Here is a 27,679-nt window from a genome sequence, read left to right as displayed (position 1 = left end):
GTTGCACTCCAGCCTAGTTTTGCCCAGCAGGTACACGGCCCTCAGACAAACCAGTAGGAGCTGCAGCCCAGTCAGGGCGACCCAGAGTAACCCCAACCAGGCCCAAACCCTACGCTGGCTTGACACTATGTATGGTAGGCTAGTCTGGTCTGTCGCACATTCCCTTCTGTTCAGATACATGTTCATGGGTGTTGTGACCTAGTTCCATTCAACTGTCTCATTTATCCAGCCCTCGTGGATATTATTGGGTGTCTCTCTGGCCAGTCTATCCCATGTCCTAGTTCCCATGCCCTTCCGTGGAAGGTGGTGACCCAAGTGGGAGGAGCCCACTATTTCCCTCCCCGGCCACTCCAAGTACAAGGTTATGCCCTCTCAAGGTGACCCCATGGTTTAACTCCACATGACTAGCCCCTTGTACCAGCCTCTGTCAGCCGATACTATGAACAAACCCCACCAACCCTCATCCACTCTGATTGTAGATTGCACCAGTGGGAATAATCCACTCAACCTAGTTTTCATCAGATCTTGTCCACATGAGGTGAACAGGTACTGTGGCCCTGCCTGGTCTGGTCTATTCCATTCCCAGGTCACACTCCCAAATGAAAGTAGCTGTTTTTCTTGGGAAATACCACTTATTCCTCTGCCAGCTCTGACACCTCCCTTCATGGTTCTCACGTGTGCTGGCTGGGTGCTGTGGTCACAGCTGGTTCAGACAACTTCACCTTGGCATTCCGTGCTATGTATTGCTTTTGTTGCGAACAAGCCGGTTCAACACACTCTGTGTTCTGGCATTCGGATTTACCAGTGGGTGACTTTTCTAAGAGGTCTTTGTCAATGCTAGACTCCTGTAGAGGGCTTCCAACATTTTCCTCTAATGGTCTGATGTTTTCTGATAACAGGTTTAACTTCTTGATCCCTTTAGTTCTGAGTATTGTACAGTGACAGGTAGGGGTCTTGCCTCTTACCTAGGTAGACTGCTATCCAATTGTTCCAAAAACATTTGCTGAAGAGTCCCAATGTTGCCACTGGATTATTTTCAGTTGTTTTTCAGTTGGCTATTTGTGATCCCTTGCGTTTCCAGAGAACTCTGTAAGTTTTTCTCTACTTCTGAGAAGAATGTTATTGGGATTTTGCCTGGAGTTGAGTTGAGTCTAAATATCACTTTTGGTAATAGGGATATTATGATCATGTTGATTCTGCTGATGCAGCAATATGGTAGATTTCTTTATCTTTCAAATTTATCTTCTATTTCCCTTAAAAAGCTTGAAATAGCCCAATGTGCAAAAGGAAAAGATGTGCTGCCACAATCTAATACTATCCCTGAATAAAAACAGGGTGCTGACAAAATCAGCAAATAACATTTTGACAGTAAAACTAGATTCTCTGATTTTGTGTCTTCCTACAATGTCATGATTCACTTAAAATGCCAAATGTTAATGTTACCTGTCACATTACCAAGCTGTAATTGTTACTTCATATCTACACTACAATGATAATATAAAGAGACTATAAAATGAAAATAACAATAATAAACAATAAATACAAAAAACAAACCTCCCAATCCTCTGATTTCTCATAGGAGGGTTGGACAAAGTCAAAACTGGATATCGTAGCTGCATCAGCTAGAATTTGTGTCAATAGGAAATGGAATGGATGTGTACTAGGCAAGACTGAGCAAACCTTAGCCCACAGTTGAAACTACTAACCAGGATGGAACAAATGTCATGCCAACCTAGGCTCTTGCACCTACTGGTCTGCGTGGGATAGGGATTCTAAGCTACAGTGTTTAAGGCAGAGATCAGGACACGTGAGTGCCTGAGCCAAACTGAGTCTGAGCAACCACTGCAATGCATGTGATCTATGGCTGGGAACAGGCTCAGTTGGGAAGTAAGGGGGCAGCCTCAATGGGTTGAGGCTCCCACTAAGTGGTGTGTTGGCTGGAATGGGAGCTGCATTCTCATCAGGATACAGTTGTAGTCTACCCAGTCACAAGTGTGGACTAGGACTTAATGCACCAAGCCTGGCCAGACTCCAACACTGTTTCGTGTCCAGGAGGACCTGGGCAGATGTAGGACAGACTAGGCTAGGGCTCAACCCCTACTGGGCCATGTTTGAGCCATCTGTGAGTGTGGACAAGCCATGGCTGGGCTGAAACAACCAACAGCAAGAACCAGTTTGGGTTGAAGGCCATTCAGAAAAGCCACTGTTTCCTGCTAGAACAGGAGGTGAACTGCATTGGGTTGTCTCATAGATCCACTTGTAAGCATGGAACCTGGCATTGGGAGATGTTCTGATGGAGGAGCTTGTGCAAATCCTCTGGCAGGACACAGAACCACCAGGTAAGTGCAAGAAACATGATAGGAAACAGCCCGGAACAGGCCATGGAAAGTTACCCACTGGCATATATTTATATGTTTAGGGAGCATACTAGACTGAATCAGTTCATGTCATCCACTGGTAAATCTCAGCACCAATACAGAGTGTGGATCAAGCCAGGTTTGATCATGTCAAAAAGCGGTGCACAATACAAAATGTCAAGGTGAGTTTGCATATAATAAATATGACCACAATGATCACCAACACACGTGAATACCAGGAAGAGAGAGGATGGAGCTAGCAGGGGCAATATTGGGGGTTAGCTTGCTGGAAAGCTACTCCATTGGAGAGCATGAGGTGGGATGGGGCAGAGCAGGGCTACAACACCTGTGCACCTTATGTGGACCAGGAATTGCAAACACCTATTGATTGGGGCAAAGCACTGTGCTGGACCTGGCACTTGCCAGTACATACAAGAATTTGGACTGGGACCACCTCAGACAAAGTTTCTTTGAGAATTTCCCCAGTGAAAATGCCAGACTCAGAACCATAACCAAGACAAGAAAGAAGAAAGAAAAATCAATCAACCATCACAGCTATATGTTGGCAGGTAAAATAATAGGCAAACGAAGACACTATGATGGACTAAGTCATTCAGTGGATTCTTCAGTGATCTCATTTTGTTTGGAGTTCCGAGAATGACAGTGATTTATAAGTGATCAATGATCAAATCCACTTGAGCAAGAATCTTTGTACACTCCCCACATACGGGACCTGTGGTGGGGGATAATTGGTCGGGGATTCTTCCTCAATATCACACTTCACCTTGGATGAATGAAGGAAAAAACATAGAAATAATAATATTAAGCATGCTCCTATAGCTGTTGAACCTTCTTGCCCTAATAAATTGTGGAAATATTTTTCAAAAATGTAACACAAAATAAATAAATAAATAAAAGAAAAGGTTTGGTCTGGGATATTTTTGTGCACAAAGTATTTCAAAAAATAAAAGAACTAAATAAAAACGTGGATCAATTGCTCCCAGCAGTAAACAGCATTAAAAAAAAATGGGTCAGTATAAGGTCACACTGCTTCAAGTCACTATGACACTAGTCGACCATATAATCACTAGTTTGAAATCTGGCTGCTCCATGTTCAATCTCCTGCTGTTTTAATGTACCCAAGGAATGAGTACATATTATTTAAAGTGATGAAATACAGAGGAGACTCAGATGTAATCCGGGCGCCTGCCTTAGGCCAGAGTTAGTCTTGGCAGACGCAGCCTTAAACAATAGTGTTAATATAATATAATATAATATAATATAATATAATATAATATAATATAATATAATATAATATAATATAATATAATATAATATAATATAATATAATATAATATAATATAATATAATATAATATAATATAATATAATATAATATAATATAATATAATATAATATAATATAATATAATATAATATAACATAACATAATATAATATAACTCCATAAAATACCATTTAATATCATATCTACTCTAATTCAAAAATCTATATGAACTCAGGTATACAAAGAGGAGGAGAGACATACAGGAAATCTTTCTGTCTTTTGATTCACTCCCAAGTGGCCACAATAGCCAGAGATGTGTCAATCCAAAGCCTAGAGCCAGGAATGTATTACTTGTCTCCATTTTGGCTGTAGTGTCCCAAGGCTGGAGGCTGTCCTCAACTGCTTCCCAAGCCACAAGCTGGAATTGAAGTGAAAGAATCAGGAAATGAAGTGGTGTAAATATGGGATCTCAGCATCTCCACGGTAAGGACTTTAGCCTCGTGCAGCCTTTGAAGTAAAACAGTAGCTGGTGATCTCTCCTGCTCTCTCTTTATCTCCTGCTCTGTCTCTCTTCTTATCTCTCTCTCTCTGTGCTTGAGTCTCTCTATAACTCTTTCCTAGTTTTGAGAAGTAAGTCTTTGCTTTTGCTAAATTGAAATCACATTTGAATTTGAATTTTCTAGCTGTTACTTTCCATTTGACTCATTAGAGTTGAACAGCAAATATTCCCCAGGCAACTCCTTGAATTATTTTAAACAATAGTGCTACTTACCTCTCACTGTTGTGAGTTCTTCCTTTTTTTTCCCTTCTCTTTTTTTCCACTGCTTCCTTTGATACCCAGCTTCTGGCCATACTCATCCCCATACCATATTAGAAGTTCACAGCCTGGTTTGATGACTTGGCAGGTGCAGTAAAATATCTGTCTGTGGTATCCGAAGGCCACCAAATTCTTCTCCTCATCATTCCAGGCACAGTTCACATACCTGGGTCAGAGATAAATGCTGAGTTCTCATGCACTGTTACACTTGAATCTCATCTGTTCTCTGATAGCCTCCATCTTGTTTGAATCCCTACTCTGCAAGAGCTCTCCCTGCAAACATGTATCTCTCTCATGAGATCAATGAAGTCCCATGTCCAAGGTGTAGATACCGTATTTGTTCTCACAAGCATGCTTTCTTCCTTCTTTCCTCACTAGTCATCCTCAAAACCCTAAATAGTATTTATATAGAATATCCATTTAGAAACTGGTCATGATATGCGAAGGTCATTCAATTAGAGATTAAAAAGAACATATCATGTAAAAGTCGCTGAGGAAAGTAGAAGAGAAAGAAGAGTGATCTTGTCTTTGAGAGAAATATCATCTCCAGAGGTAAAATGCCATGGTTCTTACCTCATCCAGTTGGCCAAATAAGTGTCCTTTCCATCCATGTACTCAGGGTTGTTCCTCCCCTTGGCTATCTGAGTTTCAGAAAAATCAGTTAATATGTTTCTGGAAAGGGGGTAGTTCAACAGAATTATTAACTCAACTACGATCATGTTCCATGATATTCCATGAGTCCAACCACATGTTGAGACATAACATAGTTTTAGTACAGACCTAATCTGATTTGTTTCCTTCCAGTAGAAGCCACAGCTCAGATCGCAACTGCCTTGTTTTTACAACCCAGTGATCTCATCAATGCTAAACTTCAGTAAGGATTCTGTGATGTAATCATGTTGGCTCTACTCATACCATAATGTATAGAAGGACAAATGACACATGAGCCAAACTCACAGCAGGCAGGTGGAAAGCCACCAGACCGGAAAGGGGTGTACTTCTTACCTGCCAGCTGTACCCTCTGTTGGTTTCTTCTTACACTTCTGTGATCTTGCCCTCAAAAGGACGAAAGTGCAAATCCCGTGGCAGATCAGACGCTTCATTAAACACTCCAAGCCCAGCCTCAGGAATGCTGGATGGGCCAATTCTAAGTCAGTTGGCACTGAGGAAAGCGTGACTAGGACGTCCCTTAACCACTGGGTTGTCCTTTAGAAACACTGGCGGTCCATGAGCAGCACAGCTTTTCAGAAAGAACTTCGGACACTTCTCACAATCTGGAGATGAGAGTGGAAGGGATTAGGAAAGGATAACAAACATTACAGGATATAGAGAGCATCAAACACAGCCAACTATGCACATCACAGCCTCAATCTTGCAACCCAAGTTACCACTAGACAGAATGATAGAATACAAATGTACAAATGGAATTTGATTTCAGGCTATAGGATTTCTCTTTGTGGATGTGCCAAAGGGTCACTCACAGGGTTATAGAGGTCACTAAGTCAATAAGAACTCTTTGTATGTCTGACCCTTTCTTTCTTGTACGTTGTACATCTGAAATTTTCATTCTCATGCTTTCTTCTGACTTATGAGTTAGAGAAACTATGTCAGTGAAGTTATCGGTAATTTCATGTTTCAGGTTTTATTAAAATATCGGGATTTCAAGACAAGAAAAACGTATGGAATTTTTTTTCATGAAAAATCTCTGGTTGTCATTCATTTCCCCTGACATTTGAACAGCTGTTTATTTAAAAGACAAAGAAAGACACACATAGAGGTCAACACATCAGGGGAGACAAACAGAGCATGTAGAATGCAGAGAGAGTAGGGATGATCACTGATTAAGTAACTTTGAGAGCAGGCAATCCAGCCACAGATCAGAAAGCTTTGTCCAGTTCTCACTAAAGGATGGTAAGACTTGAATCATGTGTCTCATCATCAAGCAACACTAAGTTGTATATTAAAATATGGTAGAGTCAGAGAGAGGATTCTGGAACCCATGGGAAACAGGCATATTAAGTAGCATCTTCACTCCTAGAAAAACTGACTTCCTCTCTGTATTTTGCATATAGCCTAAGTAACTTAGATCAGCCCCCAATGAGCCTAAAATGTAATCATGTTTCCAGAGGCTCTATTTGTTTTGCGTTGAGAGTGACCCAAGCATGTAATTTCACCTCTCACAGCTTGACCATCCTCATCTACCCTCACCCTGCTTGGGCTTCCTAGTGGGCCTGGAGAGACAACTCCTGAAATTATTTTTCCTACCGAAGTTTTGTGTAGAGTCCACTTCTGAGATGTTTGATTCTTTAGGATGAAACCCTGTTTCTCAGCCCTGCTTTGAGCCAGTTGTGTTTAGTAAATTTGCTGTTCCTGAGGAATCCTTCATACTCATTTCATTATGTGAAGGCCTGCTGGGCTTTCCCTTTAATGACAAAGTAACAGTTTTGTTTTGAAACTTCCTATTCAGTTTAGTTATCCTTTGGGATTGCAAAGTGTTTTCAGGTGCATGACATTCTTTAATGTATCAGCAAACATGGGAACTATCTGAGGCGTTTGAATGCTGAGGGGAAAACATTATCTGTATTTGTTGTGTATTTGGGGATAGATCACATCAATTGAGGCTATTTTCCTCCAGATGATTTTCAACTTCTTCTGCACAAATGAAAGTAGAAAAGGGGCAGTCATTTGGAAAGATAATCTAGAGAAGAATATATGTGAAGGCAGGCAAATTGGGCTTCTTTAGAAGAGTATGTCTTATCAACCTGTGGCCAGTCAAGGGGAAAATATAGGAAAGCACAGACAGGATGAAATGCAACCGGAACATTTGGTTACATGAATAAGGTGAGGAAGAGGTGAAATCAGATGATTGTCTAAAAAGAAAAATGGTGATAAAAGCTAAATATGATAGCATTTATTCAGGGAATATTTGATTTCGGCATTGGATGGGCTGATGCCTATATCAATTTGCTTGAATCCAGGTGTACTATTAGCTACTTCTCCACAGGTAACCTTCCTCATCTGTAAATTTGCACACATACTTTTTAGATATGACATACTCATTAATGTGAGTTAACTAATTTTTGTAATACTGCTGTTACTCTTTACCATGTTTTCAATGCTCAAACACAAAACTATATATAGTTATTGTTATATATATAAATATATATGTATTTATTATACATAAAATATATATGTATATATATAAGAGAGAGAGAATTATTTTAATGTGCTTTTTCTGTTTCATCAGAAAGTATTGAAATATTTTTCAGAAAACTTGGAGAATTTCTTAATAACCCCAGTTGTGCCAAAACTTGTAAAATATTTGTAATCCCCTGGACATTCAAAAACTCATGGTGCATTGAAAGGGCAACTCGGAAAAATAATTCCAAACTCTAGAGAGACTACCTATTTATTGTCCAGAGAAAGAGGATGTTGTTTTTTCCTACATGAATGAGGACATGAGTTTAAGGTATGATTCTGTTTAACGTACAAATGAGTACAGAGAAAAGTTTCAGTCATTGCTTATTTGATATATACTCAGTACTACACGCTGGAGGCTTCAGGCTTGAGAATTTTGTGTTCTTTCCTAGGAAGATTTCCAGTGAGAAGGAGAGTCAAAATCCTCAATCCACTGGATCATTCCCCAAGTGACAGCAACAGCCAGAGGCAAGCTAATCTGTAGCCCAGCATTTTTAGCCTCCTCAAGGTCTCGCATGTCTGGGCAGGATCCTGAGGCCATCCTCCACTGCTTTTCCAGGCCATAAATAGGGAACTGGATAGGAAGTGGAACAGCTGGGAAATGACCTGGATTCCACATGGGGCCCTGGATTGTTCAAGGTGAGGATTTAACCAGGCACTTGTAGACTTTTTCTACTTGAAATCAATTCCCTAAACACTTCACATTCCTATACTTCACATTCCTCATCTTTTAAATGAGTGTATTTAGTAAAAGATTCATAGGGTTGTTGGAAGGTTTCAATGTGTGTGTGATGTAAATCCTTGTCTGATTTAAAATTATGATCATGTCAGCTATTATGAAAGATCATGACAGGAAGAAGAGAGCGAATAGTATTTGGTGTCTTCTCCTCTTAGTTGTGAGGGACTTAATAGGATTATTCTTTATTTTTATTTTTTATTGTAATTAATTTTTGCAGTGAACGGGATCTAAGAGCCACTCACCTTCTGTTGCCTGGTGTGTTTCATTTTGCAGGTCATCTGAGCAGACTTGACTAGAAGGTGACAAGGAAGGATTGATAAGTATTTCAAGACTTTGTAAACTCTTACCAGAAAAGAATTTCCAATCAGAGAGCAGTGGTTTTAACCTGTGATCAAGATGTGATATGAAAATGTCTTTTAACTCTCATTTAGATGTATGCTTATGTGTTGAAGATTTTTTTTTCTTTAAAACAGACCCCCGCATCAAAAAGAAATCCTTCATTTCCACCTAAGCTCTTACTTATGCCTATTGAATTCAATGAAGTAAACTAAGTTGATTTTCAGAATGTAAGTGATGAACACATTAGGAATAGTAAATTTCCTCAAAATAAAATGAAAATCCTATGGAAAAATCTATAGTTAATTGCATACTTCGTTTTTAAAAATTGAAAACTTATTCTCTAATATCAGAAACTAGGCAAGGTTTTGCATACTTACTACATTTATGTCATCTGAAATTTTTCTAGACAGAACAATGAGGCCAAGAAATTATTTATCCAATTTGGAAATATGATGTCTATATTCATATTTCTGCATGAGCTTAAAAAGGAAAATCCTGAATTTTCCATCAACAACCTGTGACAGTTAGAAAAAGAAAAAAAAAATTGAGCATAGTAACCAGGAAGAAACAAAGGCAATATTTCCAATGAAGTGTTGAGCAACAACTTAAGTTGTCTACAACATCAGCAATCCCATTCCTGAGCACTGGTTTCAGTTCCACCAGACACTTTCAATTCATCTCCTGCCAGTGCAATTGGGGAAGCAGCAGGTAATGGCCTTAATGCTTGGGATTGTTCTAACCACATCAAAGCTTCCATTTTCTGAGCTTAACCAGGTTCACCTGCACTGACTGGGGAGTGAATGTATGGGTAGATCTCTCTGTCTTTTTATCTCTCTTATTCTGACTTCAAAAACATAAACAAACCATTTATGTACAAACGTGGTTGTACTTCCATTTTTGATTTAGCTATTCCATGGTTATTGTCAAATGTTCATACATTTTCCACTTTTTGTCTACTTAATATCATAGTTGCAGTTCTAGGATCTCATGTCAGCAGCCTCTGACAGTCACTGTTTTCAAGATAATGAATGGTGTTAATCAAATATTGCTGAGTCTGATCCCAAGAATGCTTTTCAGTTGCTACTTATCTCTCCTGGCTCTCTGTTTCTTTGTTAGGCTTCTATTCTCAAAAGCATCAGTGTTGTCCAGGACCTCTGACTGCTAGCACTCATAAAAAGCCAGTTGATCTTCACTTCCAGAGGATACAGCTAGGAGACCTGAAAGGCAAAGCCCTCAAAAGCAGGATGGACTGAGATGATCGAGTATAGAAGAGAGGACTGCTTAGCCAGAACACAAATTCCAATATCCTTGTCCATATGCACCCTGAAGAGATGGGACAAGACGGGAAACACATAGGCTAAAAAAGGCTGTTGCTGCATAGGTCCATCTAACCTAAATGCTATATTTCCATTTCACTATTTGAAGGTGTGTCATCTGTGATTTGCCAATGTTTAACAACTATTCTTTGAAGAACTACATGGAAATTTCTTGGAAGGCATTTTGGGATGTTAGAAGACACGAGAGATTGCTGTGCAATCACAGTCACCATACAGGGACATCATGTCCCTCATCTAGATGCAATTGTCTACACTGCCAGTGTTAAAATCTGTCCTGCACCACCCATGCCAACTTCACCAACATAGCAATGTTCCTGAGGCTCTCACCTCCAGATTTCCCAATGCTGAACCTAGGCATTTCCGCACTTGCTTTGGCAGGAACCTCAACACACGTGATTCCAGCATCCCAATCCAATTCTTCTCAGTCTGTCATCAGTCCAGAATTCTGAGAGAAGGAAGAGGCAGGGCCTTGCTGTGAGCCAGGCCCAATAACCAGGAACCAAGCCATGGGCTGTGGCACCAGCAGGATAGTGATCAAGTGGCAGGCTCCACACTCACTGATATCCTTCATCTCTGGATATATGCTGTCGCAACAAAGAACAGTGCATCGTCATGGAAACCAGAATGTGAGGCAGACCGGCAGTTAATAGAGTGCTGGAGTTTGGGGCTGCTTCAGGTGGGGATGGTGCTAAGCTTGCTCATCTCCAGGTTTGTACTAAAATATGATGGGCTTCTTCACAGGTGAATAAAGTTTGGGGTCTCAGGTAAAACAACATTGGAGTCTAAAATGGGAAGTTTATGAGCCCTACTGAAGAGTATGCTCTTCTATAGGTATGTACTTTGAGGTGAGTGAAGCCTGGGTGAGTGTAGGCACTGTTTTAGGCTGAGCATCTGTGTGAATGAGGCTTGGCATCCCTGAAATTGAACAGTGTGGGTCTGGTGTGGGACTGTGATTCAAGGGCAACTGTGTGATTGGTGACCTGCTGGGTGGGCCTGTTTGCAGCCCACCAGATGTGAGGCCTATGAGCTCTCTCCAGCTAGTGGACATGGTCCCTGAATGGCAAAGGATCCCTCTTCTATCACCCTGAGGAAATAGAAAGTTTCTCATTGTGAAAAGGCCTGTGTCATAATCCAATGTTTAAGAGTTCTTACTGCAAGGCAAAAGCTGGACTCTAGTCTGTTATACCTGCTCTCCCCAAGTGATTTTAGAAATTGCTGCTACCTCCTGTGACACCCCTGGTGTAACAGAAAATGCCACCATGGAGTTTTCTGTGTGGTACTGGCTATATGATAATGCTGTGATGAAAGCAGTCTATCTAGGAACTGATGGTGCAGGGCAGAGGAAGGAGCCATGACTATCAGTCATGGTCAACTTAGCCTCGGTCCTGTTGGTCTGGGTGGAGCTGAGCTTATAAACACTCAAGTCCTCGCCCTATGCACAACACCATTCTCTCCTACTCAGTGAATGATAAGACCTGCAAGAGTCAAGCTCAAGTCAAGCTTCAACTTCAGATGCCGCATTCCTCTTGGATCATTCTGGAACCAAATGAAGACTTGCTTTCAATAGTTGAACTCCAGGTAGGAACAGTTGTTTCCTGAAAAGTCAAAATTCATGTTGTGTATTTTGTTCAATTGAGCTGAAGCACATGTATTTTGTTTCTTGGTGGGCAGTGTCTATGCATGTGACGGTGGTCAGGGTGTACATGTGTGCTCTTTTCTGAAATGTCAGCATCTGAACTAATGCATATTCTTTTGTGTTCAGCACCTCTCCATGTATACTGCTTTCTGAAAGGCTAGGGGAAATGTGTTAATTGCTTTATTGGAGGCAGAGCTCTGAGGTAGGGACATTCCTTTTGAACCTTGGAATGAATGTATCCTGTTTCCTTTAATTCTGGAGACTGTGCATGTATTACTTTTTATGAGAGTGAGGTTATACCTCTCACTTGGATTCCTCCTGGCAGTGGTATTGATCTCATTTTTCATCTTCTAAGCCATTAATTGTAGTATTATGATTGCACCTATGTGTTGTGAAATCTATTTTCTCTATTAATATCACATCGCCATATTAATGTTGTAGTGAATGTGTACTTTTGCTAACCCTGATGAATCAATTCTTTACTAATTAAAATGAGAAAGAAATTAAATTGAGGCAAAACCTCAAAAGAATTCAGCTGAAGACACAAATTGTATTCAAGAGATATATTAAATATCTCAATGAACATGGAAATTATAACAATGTTAATGTTTTATCAGGTCTATAGAACATGTGGCTGGAGGACCCTTTGTGCTTTTAGGAAGGAATATAAGTAAATGACACAAGATTTCAAAATGAGAGAGGATTTTATATATACATATCTCTTAAATGTAAATGGGTATATATATGTATATATATATTTATACATAAATACATATGTTAGCAATGTGTGTGAAAAAATATCAAAAAGCCCAATCATTAACAGCCCAGTGTTATACCACTTCTGATCCAGAGCTTATAGAAAGGTAAATTAATAACTGGGAATTATATGAAACCTCAGAACATACATAGGACATTCCTCTCTGTGTCCTCTCTTGTCTGTATATCTGACTTTTCAATTTAAAAATAAATCTTTTATTAAAGATGGGTGTGGGACAACAGCTAAATACAGTGGCCTAGCAGCTGAAGTCCTCACCTTGTATGCACTGGGATCCCATTTGGACGCCATTTCTTATCCCAGTGATCCCGCTTCTCACCCCGCTACCTGCGTGTACCCTGGTAAGGCAGTGGAAAGCCTTGAGGCCCTGCACCTTCGTGGGAGACCTGGAATGAGTCTCCTGCCTCTTCCAGGAGCCATTTCAGCTGCTTAGGGAGTGAACCAGTGAACTGATGTGCTTCTCCTCTGTCTCTCCATCTCTGTATATCTGACATTCCAATAAAAATATCTTTTAAAAAATATACAAATACATACATACATACATATATCACAACTAAAATCTGGTTCTGTCAAAATTATTTTGGGAATTTGTCCAAGGTAAATGCAGAATTACCTTATTTTCCAGCTGCCTTAAATCTACATAATTACCAAATCAGTTCAAAACCAGTACAGTGCTTCATTGCTTAGTGAGAATGCTTACTTTCTGAGAAACAAATCCTCATGCATTTTTCTGTGTGTATAAATACTACGCTGTGTGCTCACACAAACCAAGATGATTACAATGTATGTGGGTGATGAGATCACTGTTTCATGAGAACTGACTAAAATTGTGTTATACAGTGCTTGCTAAGTTGTTTGTGATACTCAAACATGTGCATGCATATCCATAAAACCCCTATTCATGGCAACAAAAAGATGGACACTCTTCTAGGCTTTGAGGCAGGTGAACAGGTGCACCAACCGACAGTGGCATATCCATGTGAAAGTAGAGAAAAATAATCACATAGGCAATGGAGTTGAAAGTTTTTTTGTTTGTTTGTTTGTTTGTTTGTTTGTTTTTTGCTGTCTTAGATGTTCAAATCTGTGTCTAATTTAAAACCATTTATGTATATTAGAAAGAGTGACTTGGGGATTGGAAAGGGAGGATGAAGAATAAGGTAGGTAAGAAGAAAGGGAGTGTGGGAGTAATACATGGGCTGAGGTAGGATAGAGGAAAGCAGGTCTCTCATCTGTTCAGTCAGCCCCAAATTGCTACAAAAACCAGGATTAGTCTGAGATTTCCTGCATATGTGTAGATGCCAGAGCACATATGCTATCTTGCAATATTCTTCTGCCACATTAGTAGGGAGCTTGATTAGAAGAGGGGCACCAAGACTCCAATCATGTCCCAAATGAAATTCTAGGATTGTGGGTGATGCTTTACTTATGCCATACCTGGCCCTGAAGATCCATAGGTTATTTCACATTTTCTATGGGTGCTTTGTCATATTCCCACAGAGTGTTGAGTAATGACAAGTGGAGCATTATGCATGGAGTAATACAGTGCTTACATCCTACAACCAATTATTCTTTGACAGGAAAGGATATGCACTTGGCCTGGCAGGGAAGATGTCGTTATGTGCATGGATATTAGTTCCCCTCTGATCCTGCTTCAATATATCTACTAACACTTAAACTGGGAAGCAGTAAGTGATGGCTCCTGAGTCTGGATATCTGTCACCTGGCTGAGAAATCTAAATTGGATCCATGATTCCAGTCTTTGGCTTGGCCTAGCTGTGGCTGTTGCACCTATTTTTTTTAAGATTTATTTAATTTTTTATTACAAGGTTAGATATATAGAGAGAAGGAGAGACAGAGAGGAAGATCTTCCATCCGATGATTCACTCCCCAAGTGAGTACATTGACTGGTGCTGTGCCAATCTGAAGCCGGGTACCAGGAAACTTTTCTGGGTCTTCCACACAGGTGCAGGGTCCTAAAGTTTTGGGCCATCTTTGACTGCCTTCCCAGGCCACAAGCAGGGAGCTGAATGGGAAGTGGAGCTGCCAGGATTAGAACCGGCACCCCTATGGGATCCTGGCACATTCGAGGCAAGGACTAGCCACTAGTCCATGTTGCCAGGCCCTGTTGCACATATTTTGAGAGTAAAATAGTGCCACACAGAAGCTCAGCTCCAGGGACAACAGGTCTGCATTGAGCCGGCAGGCCACAGAACAAATGCAGGGCTCACTGCATATTCAAATCTCTGGTTTTCCTTTGGAGGAACACACAGAGCATTTCTCCCATCACTCCCAACCATGCAGGAGAACACAAATGGGGCCAACTGTGGAAATCTTTAACTGGATCTGTCCCTGGCATCTTGTGTATTCTTAGAGGCAGCCCAATATTCACGCAGCAGAACTGTATCAAGGTAAATTTGTTTCCATACACAATTTAAAAATGTTTTTAATTTCAGCTTTGTTTGTTATATGATACAGTTCCATAGATTCTTGGATTTAATTTCCTCCCTTACCCGCACTCCACACCCTGATTTCCCCTCTATCATTACAATGGCATGGTCCTACCAAAATAGTTGTAAGTTTATCACTCTGTTATTTAAGTATTTTGTGACAATTTCATAATAACAATGGTTCAAAAGGAATCATTATAAAGGTTATATTATAATACATACTATGCTTGTAGAGTATATGTATTTTAATTATATATTATATATTGTAACATATATAAATATTGAACAACTATTCAAGGGAAGTAGAAATTGAAAAAATACAAGAAAACATTTCAACGTGATTAATTCAGTGTGAGTGTGAAGATATCAAGTGTATACACATCTGCTGATTCTGTAAATAAAAGGTGATTTTCTAGCAGTTTGTAAATTTGCTAAAGAAGAAAAGCTCAGTACATCTAGCTGTTTACTTGCACTGCTCTTTGACTCTCTGCATATTAAGTATGAGTTGTGAGGAAGCACTTTTTTGTAGTTCAGTGTTACGCACACGAAGTACGACATTGGTTGTTATTGAAATCATTATTAGGTTATGTGCAGCTGAAACCACATGCCAAGGTTTGTATGTTATAAATGATAACTTGTTTACATTGGAACCACCAATATGGTAACAGAAGCAATGATAGTATGTGGCTGACTCAGCAGACTGTTCTAAAAAAGAAGTCAAACTGTAGCCCGAATAACCTGATAGAGAAGACAATCTCATCATCCAAATTAGAAATTATTAGACACATAAATTTACAATGCTGTTATGAATAACAGTTATGAATAATGTTAATTTATTCTTCCTGAATTTCCCTTGTGAATAGCAAGTTATCTAACCAGGATTTCCCACATACTTATCTGTACACATTAATGATAAAAGACTTGGTATTTTTCTGTAATCTGAGTCAAATATGCATTTCATCCTATGGTCTATAAAGGAATGTTGTTGTCTTCATGGAATATTTCCCTTAAATTTTTAGTCTTTCTTGACATTATACTTTTGTAATATATGCAAGGTCATGTTAATGTGGGAGATTTGAAAATTGACAGGAGAAACATTTTTTCTCATTTTTTCTGTGTGATGGCACATTAATATTCCACATGATTGCGACAGAATATTCTAAACAACACATGCTTAACTTTCAGAATTACCTCCCAAAGTTGAATAAGATTACTGAACTACACTGGTATGAAAGAGCAATCTAATCCAAATTGAAAGCTTCAAAATGGAATCCAAGCTTGAATTTTCCTACAACCGTATTCTGATGTATTTCTCCTTACATTGAAATAAATTATTGAGAATATTACATGTATATGTTCTCTTAAAATGTCTTCAATACAGAAATAGGGAAAGAAATTTCTTAGTGAAATTCTTGGCTCAATGACATGCTATACTGGAATTCTTGTTCTCTTGTCATATACTCTTTGGATCCACATTTTCACTATGTTGCTCCCTGGAAAGTTATAGGTGAGGGACAAGAAACATATTTCCTGCTGTTCATGAGGAAGTTTGAGGTTGAGTTTCTTTTTCACACAAATGACTGACCTACCCCTGACGATTGTAAAAATCTCAACAAGTGCTACAAGTTTACCTTGCATGTTCTTGGGGAGAGGAGCAATCAAAAAGAAAGGGGGAGGGGTGTTTTCCCAGACAACTCACAAGTTGTATTTTCAGGGTTTCAGTTCTTATCCACTAATAAAGCAAGAGCTCAAACACAACTCAGTATTAGATCATGATTGTAAGCAGGAAGTTCCCAGAAAATTAACAAGGTAGCTTTGTTTAAGGACTATTAACATGCAGAAGAGATAAGGAGCACTGTTTGCCCTTGCTTAGCTGATTAGACAGACCATGGATGTTCAGCTCTGATCAAGGAGTGCATGAAAATACCTTGGAGGACTCAGTGTTGGGAGCATGTATGCTGGGTAAGAGGTCCTGTGCCTCCTCTTCCTGGATCCTGTTTTGGACAGATCCCCAGCCTTAAATCTGTCATCCCAATTTTACCTTTTGGATGCATTCCAACAACAAGCATGACCTCACCACATACATTTAAACACTTACCCACAGACTTCTCATATCTAACAATAGGAGTTAATTGAATGAGAATGTAAAATGACACTGGAAGATACATTTAGATTAATGTGAGAAAAGCACTCTTTAGTAAAAGAACAGTATAGGCTGAGTTAGTTGCTGGGGTTCATGCAGTTGATTTGGATGGTACAACATCGTCAAAGGTATGAAGAGACAGCTCCCCTGTTTGGCAGGACCTAGGGTAGCTGCCAGGCTGCTTGGCAGGTTACAGTAGGTGTCTCTCTAACCACCTGAACTCATTTTCACCCCTTTTTGCATGGACAGTCAAGCACTCCACTAAGAAGTTTGTGATCGATTGATGCATTGTTGTTTGCCCCTGTGCAGTGGTGTGAGCTTGGGAGTTAATGCTATCGATAATGCCCTGGGGAACAGGCATTCAACTATATGCAGCAGTCGAATTAAGCCCATGCCATTTCTGAACACCTTATTTTGTGCCTACCACTGGAATCTGGCCAAGACATATGGCATGCGTTCTAGGAAATGACTTGTTAAAAATGTCACAAACTATAATGGAAGTGATGGGTGTATGAGCTGAAACTGCTATCGCAATATATATGGCTACTGTGACCCTTAAAGTTGAGCCCCTTTTACAGCATAGAAACTGTAGCTGTTTTAGCCAATTTTATAGTGTTTTAACTAGAGGAATTGTAGGGTGTTTAATTAATATCATAAAAGCATGCTTTTGATTATTGCTTGATTGTTTGTGCAGTTATAGAGCCTGTAATTCCAGGGGGATTACATATTGAAACCTTTGTCATGAATTGTTTCCAGTTTTTCTCTTGTAACACATTTCTCACATGAAATGATGGGGCAAGTTGTGGAAATAGGAATGTAGTAGGAATGTATGACTAATTAGTAGGTAATCAAATGTGCCTTGGCCTTGGAGTCCTGGCTGTTACATAGTGGCTACTACTGAACAATGAATAAGGGTTTGCTTTAAAGAAAATGGATAAGGTAACTTACAGAATTAGTTCTAAGAGCATCTTGCAGACCAGGAATTAAAAAGTAAAATAATTAAACAGAAAGTAAAAATAGAAAGATCAAATGATTGTGCAGAGGCTTGTATTGTGTCTGAGTGAATAAAAATTACAGCTTCTTCTTGAGCTGTTGCAAGAAGGCACTGAGTGACAATGTCCTTGTCTTTTTGCTGATGCTACACACCCTTCTAAGGTTCCCTTCTGGCTGGAGTTAGCCTCCGGGATTTAGTCATGTAAAATAGCTTTAATAGATCTTGAAACAGACCATTCATGTGTTTTCACCATAATGTATAACAAATTTAACAAGAAATGTTTAAAAAACATAACATATTTGGTTGTCAAGGGAGAATCAATAGTTACTATGTGTTGGTGAACATCTGCTGTGCAGTGCCAGTTCCGGGTTGTTTCACTTACCTTTGCTTAGCTAATTATTATTAACAAATTGTAACTGGAATATATGTTATAAAACATTTTCTAGTTTTACTATTGTAAAACTACCCATTAAATACTTTGGAGAGTATAAATCAGATGAATTAATGTCTCTCACTTCCTCACACATAGACTTACACAGTGTAAAACTGACTTCAAAGTCAACAAATTGTTAATGAAAGAAAAGCTTTGGCCAAGGTAAGTTACATGGAATACAAATTACTTTAAAATGTGTGATTTAAACATTAGCCTACATACAGAAGGGATTTACAAACAGAAGGGATTTACTTTAACAGAGTATTTCAAGATGAGTCGTATAAAAGCTGTACAGATTTAAGACCTTGTTGCCTTGCAAAAGACATTTTCATACAAAAGATGAAAGCAACACTTTTGTATATACCTTCACATTGCTTATGTTTAATAGCAAAATTTTCTCGTTGACAGACTATTTTGATGTCACTACACTGTTCCATCTATATCTTGTGTGGAATTGTGATTCCTTCAGCTTTTTATTGTTCAAGATAGACTTAGCTATTCATTATCTCATTTTCTAGGAAGAATGTTGTTTGGATTTTAATTTTATTAACTTGAATTATTTTATGACTTTTAGTAATATAGACCTTTCAAAAGACATTTATATATTTTTAATACACACTCAGATATACAGACAGGAGAAACAGAGAGGAAGATCACTTCTCAACTGTCTGCAACAGCCAGAGCTGAGCCAATCCAAAGCCTAGAACCAGAGCCTCTTGCTGTTCTCCAACATAGTTGTGGGGCCCAAAGGGTTTGGGCCATCCTTGACTGCCTTCCCAGGCCACAAGCAGGGAGCTGGATGGGAGCTAGGATTAAAATTGTTGCCCACGTAATTTCTTGACCTGAATAAATTGAGGATTTAGTTGTTAAGTCACCTCCCTGGACCTAATATGTACATTTTAATGATGTTGATTATATAAGTTTAGAAACATGGTGAATTTCTCTTTGCTTTAATTTCTGTATATTTCTTAATTGATTTGGTTTGATTTAGGTAGCTTCATTACCATTCTGATATTCGACATAGAATTCTATTGGCAGAGCCCAGCAGCAGTTGAGTTCAGAATTCAGAAAAGCTGAAGGAATGGGGCAGAAAGGGAAATGAAACAGACCACTAGAATTCCAGGATCATAATGGACAATGAGAGAAAGCTGTCCCCTTTATTTATACAGAAGCAGTCTCAAGTCCTGACACATATTTTTGACATCATGGTCAAAAGGGTGTATCCAAGAAGAATTATGCAATTTCTTTCACCTAAAAACAATAGTAATCACTAGCACAAATCTTATGCTACAACTAAATATTATATCACAAAGAAAAGGAAAAGCTAAAGAATAAGGAAAGAAGAAATCTCTAAATAAATGTCCCTTGATTCACATGAGGTCATTGGGGACAGCCAAAACAGTATGCATAATAAAAGTCCCTTTTATAAAATGTTATTATCAACACTAACCTCCAGGTTCACATTGAGTATAAAACCAACTCCACAGTAGCAAATAATGCCTGAAAGGACTAGAATTGTTCCTCAGGGTTGCACAACGTGTGCATGCAAAAGAAGGTGGACTGTGCATCAACTGAATGTATCCAGCAATTCCCCCTCTATTATTGCATTTGAGTGTGCAGAGTTCTCTCCGAGTGGCTTGAATCATGGAGCTCAAACATCAGGCCAAACGACAATACAAAGAGAACAATTAGTATGATTCCCAAGTTAAGAAAAATGAAGAAAGATTTTATCAAAAAAAAAAAAAGATTGTAAAAATTGATTAGCAGTGCATCCAACCTGAAGATGCAACCTTAAGGCCAGAAGGTTAGAATGAGAAATGGCAGAAATCTGGGCTTTTATTTCCTGGAGCTAAGACTAGTAGATGTGTTTTTCCATACACCTTGGTGGTGAGCTTTAATATCACTTGAGAGACATCCTAGTCTTTACAACCATATTTTAATGAGAATGCAGCATCCATTCTAGCCGCCACACCACTTGGTGGGAGCCTCAATCCATTGAGGGTGTCCCACTATCTCCCACCCGAGCCTATTTTCAGCCTATTTTCATGTGCTTGCCAGTGGTTGCTGTGACACAGTTTGGCATAGCCCCTCACCTGTCCCGATCTCTGCCTTAGACACTGTGACATATCATCTCTGGCTGACGCAGATCACTAGGTGCAAGAGCTTGGCATGACCTATGCTCCATCCTCGTTACTAGTTTTAATTGTTTTCTAACATTTGTTCTGTCTTGCCCAGTACCCCCATTTCCATTGCCAACTGACACATTAGCCAGCTGTTGGAGCTACTTTGCCCAGCTTGTCTGTCCCCCAGGTCTGGACCGCATATTCACTAGTGAAAACTATGATTTGCCAGGGGAGTTTCCCAACTTCCTCTACTTGATTCACTCCCAGACTCAATTCTCATACATGCCATTGCGTTTTATTCCAGGACATGGGGTAATCTGGCCTTCCATTTGGCTTTGTATGGGCTGGTGAACATTACAAGCCAGATCAGGTTATGGAAATTACAATCTCCATGATAGCTTTCTTATATTAAAGAGAACATATATATATATGTATTTGCTGTTTTGTGATTGACACATTTTATTGAGCATAATGGATTGTCTTTGGGACCACCTGGTTGTCCATGGAAAAAGTTTCTTCTTCTTAATAGATAAGAATCTTCTATGGAGAATAAGTAATACAGTTGTGTTAACCATTTTTTTCTATGGGAGCACATCTGGGTTCTTTCCATGTCTTTGCTATTGTAGATTGTGCTGCTGCAAATACAGGCTTAGAGATCTCTTTCGCATATGCAGATTTCTTTTCTGTTGGGTAATTCCTAGGAGCAGGAGAGCTGTATTGTATGGCAGGTTTGTTTGCAATTGCAAAGCACTCTCCATACTGATTTCCACAGTGTTTCATTATCCTACACTCCAACCCACAGTGAATGAGACTACTTTTCTATATACATCTTTGCCAACAGGTGTTGTTACTCTAGTTCTGATTCTAGGCCAGTCTCACTGAAGTTAAGTGGTACTTCAACATGGTTTTAAATTGCGCCTCTCTGATGGCTTGGGAGCCTGAGCATCTTTTCCTCTGAATATGTTCTTTTGAAAATATTTTTGCAGAATCCTTTACCATTTTCTTCACAGGTTGTTGTTTGGTTGGTTGGTTTTTGTTGTCCCTGGCATTAGGTAGATCTTTGCAATTCCTGGATATTAGTTCCTATTCACTTGTGGGTTGTGCATGTATTTACTCTGTGACTGTTGTATACCTCCTCACTTTGTTCATTTGTTTCCTTTGGTGCACAGAAGAAGATTTTTAGTTTGATGATGTCACATTTGTTCACTTTGGCTTTGATTGCCTGTGCTTTTGGTTGCTTTTCTAAGAAGTCTTTCGCTGTTGCTACATCTTCAAGCATGCTTCCTATGTTTTTATTGAAAAGTTTGATGGTTTCTGGGTGTAGATTTAGGTCCTTGATCAATTTAGAGCCAATTTTTATAGTGGGACTCTTGTGTTTCTTACTTCTTACCTCTGCAGCTGCTATACAGTTCTCCGAACAGCACTTGGTGAATAAATCTGGATATTTTCTTGGATAGTTTCCAGCATTCTTGTCAAAGATTAGTTGACCCTACATGTGTGGACTCCCTTCTGGTGTTTATATTCTGTTCCACTGATCACCTTCTCTGTTTCTGATCCAATACAAGAGTGTTTTGATGACCACCGATCTGTATCTGTCTTGAGGTCTGGAATTGTGATTCCTTTCACTTGGCTTTTTATTATTCAAGATATCTTAGGTTATTTCTGGGCTTTTGTGAATCCTAATAAACTTTCTTACAAATTGTTTCTATTTCTGAGAAAAATGTAATTGGGATTTTGATTGGGATTGCATTGAATCTGAATATCATTTTTGCTAATATGGTCTTTAAATGATATTGATATTGTCACTCCAGGTGCATGGTAATTTTTCAATCTTTCAAGATCTTCTATTTACTTCTTAAATATTTTATACTTTTCTTCATAGATATCTTCCACATATTTACTTAGCATAATTCCTAGGTGTTTAAGGTTCTTCTCTTTTATGTTGATGGGTACTGTACTAAGAATTTCTTTCTCAGCCTTAGAATTGTTTGTGTACACCAGTGTCATTGACTTGTGCTCACTAATTCTTTATACTGCTACTCTGCCAAAATCTCTTCTGAGTTCCAATAGACTCTTGAATGAGTCCTTTGGTCTCCTAGGTAGAGAATCATGTAGTCTGCAAGTAGCGATCATTTCAGTTACTCAGTTCAAATTTGGATTGCTTTAATTCTTTTCTGCTTGCCTTGTGGCTCTGGCAAGGAATTCCAATACTACAATGAAGAGCAGTGGTGACAGTGGGCATCCCTGTCTAGTTCCTGATGTTACTGTGTAGATTTCCAATTTTTCCCCATTAGTATGATGCTGATATGTTGGGTTGTTCATGAATTGCTTTGATTGTATTGTGGAATGTTCCTTCTATGCCTGAAATACTTAGGGTTTTCAGCATGAAGTGTGCTGGATTTTGTCAAATGACTTCTTTGCGTCTGTTGAGAGGACATATGTTTTTTATTTTTAATCTGTTAATGTGACCTATCACATTTCATGTTTGGCTGATGCTGAATCATCCCTGCATCTCTGCAGTGCATAGATGTATCCCACCTGGTCCGGGTGAACTGCCTGATGTGCTGTTGGATCTGGTTGGCTAATATTTTGCTGAGGATTTTTGAATCTATGTTCTTCAAGAATATCGGTTTGTAGTTCTGTTTTTGTGTTGTTTCTCTGTGGCTTTGGTGCTAAAGTGATATTGGCTTTATAGAAAGTGTTTGGAAGATCTGCCTCGCTTTCTACTTCTTGGAAAAGTTTGTGAAGGATTGGGGTAAATTCCTCCTGAAATGTGTGTTAAAATTTAGCAGTGAAGTCATCTGGTGTAGGACTTTCCTTGTTTGGGAGAGCTTTAGTTACTGACTCAAAATCATTGCTAGTGATATTTCTATTAAAAGTAATTTCTTTTAGATACATTTGTGGTGGATTGTATGTGTACAAAGATCTATCTATCTCTTTTAGGTCATCTGATTTGCTGCAGATAGTTTATTGTAATAGTTCATGATGGACTAGTGGGAAGTCTGTTCTGTTAATTTTCTCAAAAACCAGCTCTTTGAGGGCCTGGCATGGTGGCGCAGTGGTTGAGGTTCTCACCTTGTATGCCAGGATCCCATAAGTGCCCTGGTTCTAATCCGGGCGGTCCCGCTGCCCATCCAGCTCCCTGCCTGTATCCTGGGAAAGCAGTAGAGTACAGCTCAAAGCTTTGGGGCCCTGCATCCACATGAGAGACCAGGAAGAAGGTCCTGGCTTCAGTTTGGCATAGCATTCTCAGTTGCACTCACTTGGGGAGTGAATCATTGGATGGAAGATCTTCCTCTCTGTCTTTCCTCTTTGTATATATGCCTTTTAATAATAATAATAAAAAAATTCTTAAAAAAATAAACAGTTCTTGATCTAATGTACAGATCTTGTATCTCTATTTCATTTGTGCCCTCCCTTGGTTTGATGATTTCCTTTTGGCTTCTAATCTTAGGATTGCACTACTCTTGTTTTTCCATCTCCTTCAACTATAGGGTTAGCAGATTTACTTCATGCTTTTCTAGTTTCTTGACATACACACTGATTAAAATGAACTTCTCCCTGGCACTGCCTTGATTCCCCTTTGATTTCCTCTCTAACCTACTGCTCATTTAGCAACTTTTTTTTAGTCTTCATGTGTTTGCATGTCTTTCTTGGTGTTTTGGACTTCTTGGTTTCTAGCTTCAGTCAATCATGGTCTGAGAAGTTGCTTAGTATAATTTTAAGTTTTAAAATTTGTTGAGGCATACTTTGTGCTCTACAGAAGATAGACCTTATGTATAGATCTTTTGTTTATTTTCTTTATTCCCTCCCTTAATTTAACTATTTCTTTTGGGTTCTAATCTTGGGATTGCGCTGCTGTTTTTTTTTTTTTCCATCTGTTTCAACTGTAGGGGTAGTCTATATGGTGGTCAGTTCTGGAGAAGATTCCAATGCTCTGATTTTAAACAAAAAATGTATTCTCTCTCTGTATGATTAACTGCTTCATACATGTAAACTAAGTCAATTTGCTCCGGAGTTTTGTGAGTTCTGTTATTTTTTTGCTTAGTTTCTGTCAATTTGATATGTCCTTTGAGGTGAATGGGGTATTAAAATCCCCCACTATGATCATATTGGAGTCTGTTTCTCCCATCAAAGCCATTAATATTTGTTTCACATAGCTAGATGTTCCAGCATTAGGCATGTATACACTTATTATGATGATCTTCTTTCTGAATAGATCCTTGGATCATTATGTTGTGTCCATCTTCATCTGTTTGATGTTCTTCACATCAAAGCCTATGTCATCTGATAAAAGAATGGTTAGTTCTGCACATTTTTGCTTATGATTCACTTGCAATATCTTTTTCCATCCCTTCAGTTTCCATTGCCTCTGATCTTTGTTGGTGAGATGTGTCTCCTCTAAGCAGCAGAAAGATTGATGTTATTTTTTGACTAATGAGTTTAAGCCATTTAAGTTCAGAGTTATTATAGGTAATGGGCAATTAGGTCCTGTCATTTTATCATTTGGTTGTTCTTTGATTAAGTCTTCTGTTAGCCTTTTAGTGGGATGTGCTCCACATTTGCCTTTGCTTTTGGTAGTTGCTACTCCTTTTTGTGTTTCATGGGAATTTCTGTGAGTATCATTTGTGGAGCATGTTTACAAGAGGAAAATTCTTGAAGTTGTTCATTGTGTGAAGAACTTCATTTCATTTTCAAAGGCAAAATGGAACTTTGCAATTCCTAAGATGAATAATCTGCAGGTCTCCGAATTGATGTCTATGTTCAATCAGTGCCCTAGATTAGGAAAACACCAGTTATCCTGCATAACACACACACACACACACACACACACACACACACACACACACACACACCACACAAAGCAAACAAACTCAAGCACACACACAAAGGAAATACACAAACAAGTACAGACAAAAACCCTCCATGACCTAATTAATTGGGTCAGAATTTGACTTGGCTTCTTTCTTTGGCTTTTTTCCCGGAAAGCCCATTAACATAGTCTTTGTATGATTCATTTTTCTCAGTATCAGCTATGTATACAAAGGACACGGTGGTTCTTTCTGAGATAGACTATATAGTAACAGAAGCACTAATTTCAATGTGAATAAGAGACTCCCTTTGTGAGCATACCTGATGTGTAGAGAGTTTGGTGTCAATAATTTCCTGGACAAAGTCATTGGTGTTGAGATTGATGATATAGCTCCTCCTTGTTTTACTGTCATAAATGAATCATATTGGGGCTTGGCAACAATTCCTATGGCTAGAGACAGTATGGCATCAATGATCCATCTCATGCAACAGTAAGGGTTCTGATTGATGTTTTGGCCTATAAAACCAACATCCCCAATCTTGAGACTAGAGCATGTGAAGTTGATCCCATTTTCTCATCTAGGATGAACACAAGGCACACTGCATTTATTCTCTAGGATATAATACTAGAGCCGTGGAATACAGATAGGTCAAATGCTATAGGTACCAGGCTGATGACAGTGGTACTAAAAACCTGAAATGAATGGCTATATCACTGGCCATTGCAGGCAGTAAGAAAAGGAGCCAGGAGGTACAAGACTTTATATCAGTCTGTATGCAATAATACCTTTCAAATAATTCAAAAAAATCTTTTAAACTAAATTAGCATAGCTTGTCTAATACATCTATCCAGAAAAAGTCCATCTTGACATGGATTGATGAAGCTTAAAGTGCATATAGGTATCTCATTGCTGGACAAATACACCAACAACTGATATATAGGTTCTCTGTTTAGTGATTATTGCTCATTTGAAGAACCCATTCAATGGACTGGGGATTTCAGTGGGAATCCATGAAAAATCGCTAATTTTTCTCTGAAAATGAAAAGTGGAAATTTGTATTGGCGGAATGAGTTAGCCATGTACATTTTTTTAAAAATAATGATTTATTTATATTTGAAACTCAGATATACAATGAGGCAATCTGGTGATTCATATCCCAACAGGCCACAATGGTCAGAGTTGAAATGATGAAAGACTCCTCCAGGATGAAATCATGATGGTCGCCAGATTTAGACTAATATAGTCAAGGGTCCTTGAAAATGGAAACGCGAGCAGAGTGTAGTGAGCCTGAGATGGCAAGAACCACGGGCAACATTGTGGGAAATTCCCCAGTTTCACCAGGACTGAGAGAAATGGTGCATGGCACTAGAACAATCACAAAGTACTGAGATCCACAGCAGGAAAGTGGCAGGGAGAGAGCCCTGGACTGCAGAGACTAGTAAGTCACTAACCTGGGAGAAATCAGGGAGCGATCTGTGGTGAATCTCTAAAGCAGGAAGGTGCTTGCCTTTGGCAGGAGGCAAAACCAGCCAAGTGGTTGGGAAGGGGACCTCAGTGAAAAGCAAACAAGGAAACCCTCCTACACTCCAGCAGCAGGCAAATTCTGCCAGTCACTAGCACAGAGTAAAATAGGTCCTTAGCACCAGGAACTTGAGATGAAAAAAAAAAAAAAAAAAAAAAAACTAGACCAGCAAGATTTCAGCTCACCCACTAGGTGGCAAACCGGGAGACATGGGGCAAAGTCACAGAAAAATAATTGAATCAGAGGAAGGAGCCCATGACACCCCAAAAACTCACAAAAAGGACTAGTCAATCACAGAGATTACAGATGAAGAAATTGAAGACGAACAGGGCAAGGAGTATAGGAAAGAAATTATTGTACTCTTCCAGGACAGTGAAAAGAGTTGGGAGGAACATAAGGAATTCAAAAATCACACAATTACAGAAACAAAACTACTCAAAAATGAAAATCTCAGAGTCAAACACAAAGTTGAGAGCCTAACTAACATCAAAAAATGTTGGAATCATACCATGCACATTCTCAGACCACCAAGAAGTGAACCTGGAAGTCAACAACTTTAAATGCCCCAGAAAATATATGTACTCTTGGAGGCTGAACAATATGTTATTAAATAATCAATGGGTCAAAGAAGAAATGAAAGACAAGATCAAAAAATTGATGGATACCAATGAAAACCCAGATACAACATTCCAGACCTTGTGGGGCACTACCAAAGTAGTG

The 27,679-nt window shown here is 39.1% G+C and overlaps 1 pseudogene; it reads right to left on the bottom strand.

Moving 5' to 3' along the window:
• Positions 1 to 671: 671 nt before the first annotated feature.
• On the bottom strand, positions 672 to 10,430 carry LOC121148813 (annotated as a pseudogene).
• Between the last annotated feature and the right edge of the window lie 17,249 nt (positions 10,431 to 27,679).

Source organism: Ochotona curzoniae, unplaced genomic scaffold, assembly GCF_017591425.1.
Source record: "Ochotona curzoniae isolate NIBS_2020 unplaced genomic scaffold, NIBS_Ocur_1.0 contig_1820, whole genome shotgun sequence".
Classification (NCBI taxonomy): domain Eukaryota; kingdom Metazoa; phylum Chordata; class Mammalia; order Lagomorpha; family Ochotonidae; genus Ochotona; species Ochotona curzoniae.
The sequence above is the reverse complement of the archived record's forward strand: the minus strand, read 5'-3'. Positions and strand labels throughout refer to the sequence as shown.